The sequence below is a fragment of the Osmia lignaria genome, unplaced genomic scaffold, assembly GCF_051020975.1.
Source record: "Osmia lignaria lignaria isolate PbOS001 unplaced genomic scaffold, iyOsmLign1 scaffold0040, whole genome shotgun sequence".
NCBI lineage: Eukaryota > Metazoa > Arthropoda > Insecta > Hymenoptera > Megachilidae > Osmia > Osmia lignaria.
The window spans coordinates 29,116-38,741 of record NW_027478181.1 but is presented as its reverse complement, the minus strand read 5'-3'; the positions used below and the strand labels follow the sequence as shown (position 1 = coordinate 38,741).

Sequence of the window (9,626 nt, the reverse complement as noted above, 5' to 3'; positions counted from 1 at the left end):
TACGTAGTCCGCTTGTCATCCGGTTGTTCGGCTTATTGTTTAGTTTATTTATTTTATTTTATTATATTTGTCATTTTCATCGATTCATATCCGTGGTACAACGTACTTAACGTGTTTATTGGTTACGTGGTTACGTGATTTACTTTTCTTGTTCTTTCGATTTTGATTTTCGATTATCTCATTCATAGTATTCATCGTATTTATTCCTTTATTTCTTTCTTATATCGTGGCTTACATATTTCATTTTGGTCTTTCCACGACGATGCAGCAGTGACATGTGCTGAAATAAATTGAATTGATTAATAAATAAATAAATTGGACAATCCGGGTTGTGTTTTTAATTGTTCCTCTTGTTCCAGTTCCAGTTTTGTTTTAGTTTATTTCAGGTTTAGTGTGTTTGTTTTAATGATGTGGTGCGATGAGGGATTGCTTATGTGCTTCTGGTGTAAATAGTTTTGTGTAGTTTATTTGTTGCGTGATGGGTGCTCATTTACTTTCCTTTCCTTTACTTACTTACTTATAATATTGTATTACATTCACGCTTTCTTGCTTTCATTCACGCCTTCTTTCACTCACGTTACCTTCCTTGCCTTCTTTATTTTTCTAAATCTTGCATTTACTTAATCTTCCCATTCATTCAGTCATTATTCATTAACTCATTCATTCATTCTGATCAATTAAAGTTAAATTAATGGATATGATATGATTTATTTTACTTTAGTTTTTATTTCTATGATGATGAGTGGTTTTGTCCATTCAAATGCTTTGATGGTGCAGGGTTTGTTATAATCTTATCATTTAAGTATCCTTATTTACTTATTTACTTATTTATTTATTTATTGTTAGTCTATACAATGGTATGGTGTTTATCGAACTACGCAGTTTACATTTGATTTGATTTGCTTTCTTGGTCACTTTAGTTACTTTATTTTGATACGTCATTCAATAACCAGCTCTATTTGCATTTGCATTGACATAACCATTTATCATTTACCATTTACCATTTATAATTTAGTTTATAACCTACTTTGGTGAGGAAATAGAGTGTCGTAGCTAATAATCTTTACGGTTATATTTCATTGAGTTCACTTCTTGTATGTTGTATTCTATTTTAGTATATTTCACTTTGTTTTACATTATATTACATTACATTATTTACATTATGTTGATTACAGCCTTCACTTTATATTTTATGCCTTATTATCTATCTTGTTATTTACCTCATCCTTCTTTATTATCTTTAATTGATTATTTCACTGTTCAGTCATTCATTCTTTCATTCTCTCATTGTTCATTCGTGTTGACACATTCCTGCCTTTTGCTCTCACTCACGCCTTCTTACCTTCTTTATTTTCTTTATTTTCATTATCTTCTTTATCTACCTTCTTTATTTTCCTTAATCTTTAATTTCCTTAATCGTTCCATCCATTCATTCATTATTCATTATTCATTATTCATTCACTCATTCATTCTGATCAATTAAAGTTAATGGATATGATTTATACTACTTTATTTTACTTTATTTTAATTAAGTTTTGCTTTCTACAATGATAAGTGGTTTTGTCCATCCAAATGCTTTGATTGTGCGTGAATTTTATTATAATCTTATCATTCAAGTACTCTTATTTATTATTTACTTATTTATTTATTCTATTATTTTATTTTATTTCATTTTATTCTTCTTTCAGTTTATACACTGGTATAGTGTGTATTGAACTACGTACTTTACATTTGATTTCATTGTTGCTTTAGCTATTTTATTTTGATACATCATCCAATAATCAGTTCTATTTGCATTTGCATTGACATAATCATTTACCATTTATAATTTAGTTTATAATCTACTTTGGTGAGGAAGTAGAGTGTTGTAGCTAATAATCTTTACGGTTATATTTCATTGAATTCACTTCTTGTATTTTGTATTTTGTATTCAGTTTATTATTGCATTCTGTTTTACATTATATTGCATTACTTATATTACAGTGCATTACATTACATTATTTACATCAGGTTGGTTACGGCCTTCACTTTTACTTTATGCTTATTATTTATTATTTACCTCATTATGTACCTCATTCTTCTTTAACATCTTTAATTGATTATTTCACTGTTCAGTCGTTCATTTTTGCATTCTCTCATTGTTTATTCATTGACACATTCCTGCTTTCTTGCTTTCACTTACGCCTTCTTACCTTCTTTATTTTCCTTAATCTTTAATTTCCTTAATCGTTCCATCCATTCATTCATTATTCATTATTCATTATTCATTCACTCATTCACTCATTCATTCTGATCAATTAAAGTTAATGGATATGATTTATACTACTTTATTTTAATTAAGTTTTGCTTTCTCTACAATGATAAGTGGTTTTGTCCATCCAAATGCTTTGATTGTGCGTGAATTTTATTATAATCTTATCATTCAAGTACTCTTATTTATTATATACTTATTTATTTATTCTATTTTATTTTATTTTATTTTATTTTATTTCATTTTATTCTTATTTCAGTTTATACACTGGTATAGTGTGTATTGAACTACGTACTTTACATTTGATTTCATTGTTGCTTTAGCTATTTTATTTTGATATATCATCCAATAATCAGTTCTATTTGCATTTGCATTGACATAATCATTTACCATTTATAATGTAGTTTATAACCTACTTTGGTGAGGAAATAGAGTGTTGTAGCTAATAATCTTTACGGTTATATTTCATTGAGTTCACTTCTGGTATTTTGTATTCTATTTTAGTATATTTCATTTTGTTTTACATTATATTACATTACATTAAATGACATTATTTACATTATGTTTGTACAGCCTTCACTTTATATTTTATGCCTTATTATTTATCTTGTTATTTACCTCATTCTTCTTTATTATCTTTAATTGATTATTTCACTGTTCAGTCATTCATTCTTTCATTCTCTCATTGTTTATTCGTTCTGACACATCCATGCTTTTTGCTCTCACTCACGCCTTCTTACCTTCTTTATTTCCTTAATCGTTCCATTCACTCATTCATTATTCATTCACTCACTCATTCTGATCAATTGAGGTTAATGGATATGATTGATTTATTTTACCTTATTTTACTTATTTTAATTAAGTTTTGCTATCTCTACTATGATAAGTGGTTTTGTCCATCCAAATGCTTTGATTGTGCGTGAATTTTATTATAATCTTATCATTCATCTACTCTTATTTATTATTTGCTTATTTATTTATTCTATTTTATTTCATTTTATTCTTATTTCAGTTCATACACTGGTACAGTGTTTATTGAACTACGTACCTTATATTTCATTTCATCTATTTGTTGCTTTAGCTACTCTATTTTGATATGTCATTCATTAATTAGTTGTATTTGCAGTTGTATTGACATGACCATTTATCATCTACCATTTACCAGTTACAGTCTAACTTATAATCTACTCTGGTAAAGAAATAGAGTATTGTAGTTAATAATCTTTACAGTTATATCTATTGAATTCACTTCTTGTATTTTGTATTTTGTATTCAGTTTATTATTGCATTCTGTTTTGCATTATATTGCATTACTTATATTACAGTGCATTACATTACATTATTTACATTAGGTTGGTTACGGCCTTCACTTTTACTTTATGCTTATTATTTATTATTTACCTCATTATTTACCTCATTCTTCTTAATATCTTTAATTGATTATTTCATTGTTCAGTCGTTCATTTCATGCTGTCATTGTTCATTCATTCTGAATTAAATTGAATCAAGGTAACTGTTAAGATTTAGTTTATTTTGACTCACGATGGTACAAAGTTCTGTAAATGGCATTAATATTAATATAATTATGGTTTGTTTGCATACAATTATTCTATATATATTTTCTATATTTTAATTTATTTGTGCCACGTATCACTGTCTACCATCATTTATTTTATTTTATTTCTTGTCACCTCTATCCTTGGACATTCCTTGGACATTTTGACATTTTGATATTCTTCTCTGGTATTCTTTAATTCAATTTATTCAAGCCGTTTCTCTTCGATAATAGTATAGCTCTTTGATGACGGTGTGCTGTTCCTGTAGGAATTAATATTCATGTCATTAACTTGTGCTACTCTTGTTTAAATTTATTATGCGTTATTATATTCATTACCTTGTTTGTTTCTTTTCTCTTCTTTTCTTTTATATCTCCTTTCTGCTAGTTACCTGCTGCCTTGGTTGCTTTGATTCTACTTTGGTTACATTTATTTATTAACTGACTGGGTGTTACATGATTGGTCCTACGTGACTTTCCTGACTCCATGCGTTATCTGACGTTGTGAGATGGCTATATTTGATTTCGATTCTGTTTAGGTTGAATGTTTCATTCGTTTATTTATTCAGCCTTTCGTTCTGTGGTGGTTTCTTTGTTTCGTTGTTCTGCGTAGTTTGTTTCCTGCGGCGCGATAGGCAGTAACATGATGCGTCCTGCAATCTGCGGATCTTATTCGGGTTGATTTCATTTCGTTCATTTCATTCTATCTTCATCATTGTTTATACTTAACATTTACTTCATCCTACACTATTGCAAACGTATGATTTATATATTTATAAATAATAAATGATAGCCGTGGTATTGTTTTATTAATTGATTTATTCTTGATTTTAATCCGTCTGGGGTTCTATTTGTTGCCCGTTTGCTTTTATAATTACCTTTCCCGTGAGTCGTGGTAATGTTTTATTAATTGATTTATTCATGATTTTAATCCGTCTGGGGTCTTATTTGTCCGTTTATAATTACCTTTCCGTGAATAGTATTGGATATCGGACTTATCTTTTATGGTAAGTCTGATGGTAAGTATGGCTTCCTAGGATGGCGCGGTTGCGCGACGGATAGTTTAGCTGTCGGTAACTGAGATGTAGCAGATATCTGGCGCGCGGTGGGTAACTGCTGCGCGGCGGATAGCTGGTCGGTGGATAACCGTTACGGGATGAACGGCCGAGTATTGTATGGTAAATAAGTAGAATGCTTGTGGCCGATAATATTTGGCTGCCGGTGCTGCGGATGGTTACCAACTAAGGATAATTTGTAATTATTATCAACGGATAGTGTTGCGTACTTTACTTTATTTAGTGAGATACCGGAATGTCTTCCGCTATCGTTACCTTCCGTTGCATTCTATTCGTGTTTGGTTTCGTTCACTGTAATTTATTGAAAGTGTTTTATTGATGTATTTAGTCGCGGGCGCTTGTACGTCCCGTGTAATAATCAATTAATTAATTTGATAACTAATTTAATAGACAACAGACATAATGGGACGAACTGAAAATTTTACGAAATTCCTCGAAGGTTACGCATCTATATGGCGTATGGTTTATGGCTTAAGCTTCACGCGGTTTCTTATCTTTGGTTGACATGATCATCGGCGGCACTGGTTTACTCCATCTCCATGTGCCATGTACTCGGTTGTGACATGGAGGAGGATCGTGAATTAATTGAATCGTTAAATTGCTGAGTTCTGATTAGGCCATTAATATTGAATATCGAATATCGGTGCGTGTGAGTTTGTGATTTGTGCGTGTACCCATTGCAATGAGTGGTGACATGTGCTATTGTGCTCCGTTTTCTGATATATTATATATATGTATTTATTTATATTTATTTATATATTTGTATATTTATATTTACATATTCATTATTCTTATACTTATACATATTTTTATACTCATACTTATACCCAATTTGCATATTGCATATTATTTGCAATAAATTCATTTAGTATTGTGTAATATTGTGTAATATTTTGCATCATTATCCTTCTACGGCTAATTAATGAATAAAGTTAATTGACAGTTATATCTGAAACACTTAGTTGCCTTGTCGGGTGCTGAGTGTATTCATTTTATCTTACCGTACCTTCGTACCTTCTACCTTCTTAATATTATGTCTGTTCAGGATAATATAATCTGCCTCATTGCATATCCAACGTAATGGATTTTGTAAATTTATTTGATTTAGCCTCATTGGATGACTGCGTCTATGTGAGATGTATGAATGAGTGTATGGATATGCTTGTTGGTGGAATGTACTTCAATGTATCTTGTTCTATTCTATTTTATTTTGTGTCAGTTACGTTCGTCTATATACTATACTTTACACTTTCTTTACTTTCCTTACTCTCTCTATCTGCCTTTATTTGCCTTAACTTGATTAACTTCTTTAATAGCTCTATTGCTCACTCACTCATTCATTCATTCGCTTATTACCTACAATTATTATTTAGAGTTATTTGGATTTAAGTACGGTTAATTTTCTTGATAGGATAGATGATTTTGTCCATTCAAATGCTTGACAGCGCGTGGCTTCTGTTATAATCACACCATTTGAATTTCATTTCAAATACCCTACTTCTTTGCTTATTTATTTATTTATCTGTTATTCTTTATTTTATTCTTTTACTATGTAATGGTGTGGTGTCTAATTGAACCACGCACCTTATATTTGATTTGTTTTATTTGTCATTATATTTATTATTTACTATCTTTATACATCAGTCAGTTATGAATTTTACCTTCTATTTGCATCTGCATGGACATAATCACTTACAATTTATAATCTATAATTTATAAAGTAGTGGGGATGGAGTCAATAATGTTTACGGTCATATTTAATTAGAATATAACTCACTTGTTGAATTTGTCTTATTTTCTTTTACATTATTTTGCATTATACTACATTATGTCAGCTATGTCTGTTAAGCGTTACACACTTTCATTTGCTGTAGTTCCTCAGTTTGTGAATATCTTCAGCTTTTCCTCTCGCATTCAGTATTCATTCATTCATTTATTATTCATTATTCATTTTGATGTTGCCTGATTATAGTTATACATTGATTTGATCTGACTTATTTTGATTTATTTTCTGACTCATATTTCCTTTCCGCCAGTTGCTTGTTGTCTTGCTGCCTTGACTTTATTCTGGTTTTATTTATTCTGTTAACTAATATTATTTGACTGGGTGTTGTCTGAATGGTTCCATGGGTTTTCCTGACTATATGCGTTTCATATTGATTTTGCTTTGGTTTAGGGTCTTATTTTATTTATTTATTCGGCCTCTCATTCCTTGGCGGTTGTTTTCCTTTATCTTCATTGCCTTTTGTATAATTCGTTCTTTGTGACGTTATCATGCAGTAACGCAGTGCGTCCTGCAATCTGCGCAATCTGCGGGACTTATTCGGGCTGATTTTATGATTTATTATTTTTATTATTTTTCTAATTATTTTATTGACTTATATCGTGTCAGGCTACTTTATGCGTTTTAACTATAATTATATTCTATCTTATTATTTTATCACAAACTTATATGATGTTTTATATAGGTAATGTATTTACAACCATAATATTGACTTATTTCTTTATATAATAATTAATTAATGCCTGATGTTGGCCCGTTTGAAGTTTATCTCTGATCCCATTGATTTAGCATAATTATCTTTTCAATTATAGTATTGTATACCAGACTTATCTTTGATGGTAAGTCTGATGGTAAGTACGGTTTCCCAGCATTGCGCGGCAGCACGATGGACGGTTCTGCAGTCGGTAACTGTGTAACTGGTAACTGGTAATTGGCGCGTGGTAGGTAACTACTGCGCGGCAGATAATTTGCCTGTGGATAGCCGTTACGGAGTGAGCGGCCGAGTATCACGGAGTGAGCGGCCAAGGTAATATCCTTGGTTCTGCGGTTGATTACCAACTAGGCATAGCTTGCGGCTTATGGCCATCTTTTGTAGGTACATTATCTTTGGTCATTTTGATTCATTTTGATTTGTTTAAACTGTTTTGTTTATGCATTTTCGCTTTTCGCTTATGAGCACTTATATATTCTCTACTATAATTACTTAATTACTTAATTTGATGGTTTGATGGATAATTGACGGTTGATAACCATTATGGAGTGAACTAGGGAATTTTAATTTTATGAACACTAGGTTCTATCTCTATATGTTTTATGTTTTATGCTTTATGGTCTCGTTCTCGCTCTTTTACTCGGCCCGGTTTTCAATCTTAGGTAACATAGTTTTCGGTGACGCGTGTTTACTCTTCTCTTCTCCGGGCATTGTGCAAACTTGTGCATTATTTACTCGTCTGTGATCTGTGATGTGAAGTGATAACTAAATTAATTATTTAATTCTTCTATTTAAGTATAAATCAAAATTTAATTGGTGCGAAGGTGATTGTGGTGAAATGCGCGCTCCACCGCGATGCATTGTGTTCCATTGCAGTGTATGTGTTTCAAAGTGGTGCTATTTACTCCGTTCTGTGTAAATTATAATATATTATATTATATTATTTATTTTATATTATGGTCATATTTATATTCATGTTTATTACATTCAATTACCTTCTATCTCCGTTCAATTCAATCTATGTATTGAATAAAGTATTGAATATGTTATATTACTATATTATTATATCAGATCTTGGATTATATTCAGTTATTTAAGTTATTTCAGTTACATTAGGTTATACTTAGTCAGTATTTTGTGCTACACTGTAAACTGTATTGTATTGTATTATATAACTCCCTATCTTCTATTCCATTATATTATTATAGTCGAGTGAATAAACGAATGAGGTGATTAGCGGTGGATATGGTATATTGAATAAATTAGGTTAAATTAATTAAACGACTTGACAAGTGCTTGTTTTATTTCACCGTACCTGCCGTATTTACATATTTACATTATTATGTGATGACATGTGTCTATATGCCTTAGTGTAGTTTAATTGGCCTTATTGCATGCTGAACATAATGGATTCAATTCACTAGAATCTATTAGAATTTGGTAGAGTTTGGTTTATATGGATTTGTTGTTTGAATGCATATATTATGTACGTTTCATTGTGCTGCGTTACCTTCATATATATTTTAAGGACAGTTTGATCCTGCGTTTCCTGTTGCATTGTGGTATGAGATGACTTAGGTGTCACTACTATGCTGTGTCTTGGTTATATTAATATATATTAATCCATATACAAATTATACATTATAAATTTAAATTTACATTTACTTAGTCCGGCTTTGACTATATTGCACTTTCCTACCCATTTTGATATGGTTCAGCTGTCAATAAGTAAGTGAGAGCAGCAATTTCTTTATACTTTGACAGGAATTGTTGTTCCTCAAGGCGCCCTAATGGAATACTTTGTTTTCCTTCCTTTTAATTGATTACCGGCCTACTTCATTGCTTACTTACTTGGTTGTTACTCAATGCAGCAGAGCTGAACGCAGTGTTGTGTGGTTAATTTGGTTTGGGTGTTGATTATATGCTAATATTTACTATTATACTTCCCTAACTAACTTTCTTTTCTACTCTTTTCTATTCTCTCTGCTACAGCTGCTTGTTTTTTGTTTTACCGCTCTTTTGCCAATGGCAATTTACTTCTACATTATCTTACTCGTGCGATATGATTGGAGTCTGAGCTTGTTTCTTACACTTTCGTTCTTCACCTGGCTAGGCAGTGGCTACTCTATGTGCCTACTGTCTTCATGGGCATCCTGCATGCCTCCTTTCACCTGCTTGGGTTGTTTGAACGTTCAATGCTATGCTTTCTGGGAACGGTGTGTGTGTGGCTGGAGTATGTATGGGACAAG

At 31.2% G+C, this 9,626-nt stretch overlaps 1 long non-coding RNA gene across 1 annotated transcript; it reads right to left on the bottom strand.

Moving 5' to 3' along the window:
- Positions 1–3,761: 3,761 nt before the first annotated feature.
- Positions 3,762–4,918, bottom strand: LOC117611231 (uncharacterized). Its single transcript, XR_004583097.2, has 2 exons — positions 4,146–4,918; positions 3,762–4,069 (listed from the first exon to the last, which is right to left on the bottom strand). It is a non-coding gene; the product is annotated as an uncharacterized LOC117611231 (long non-coding RNA).
- Between the last annotated feature and the right edge of the window lie 4,708 nt (positions 4,919–9,626).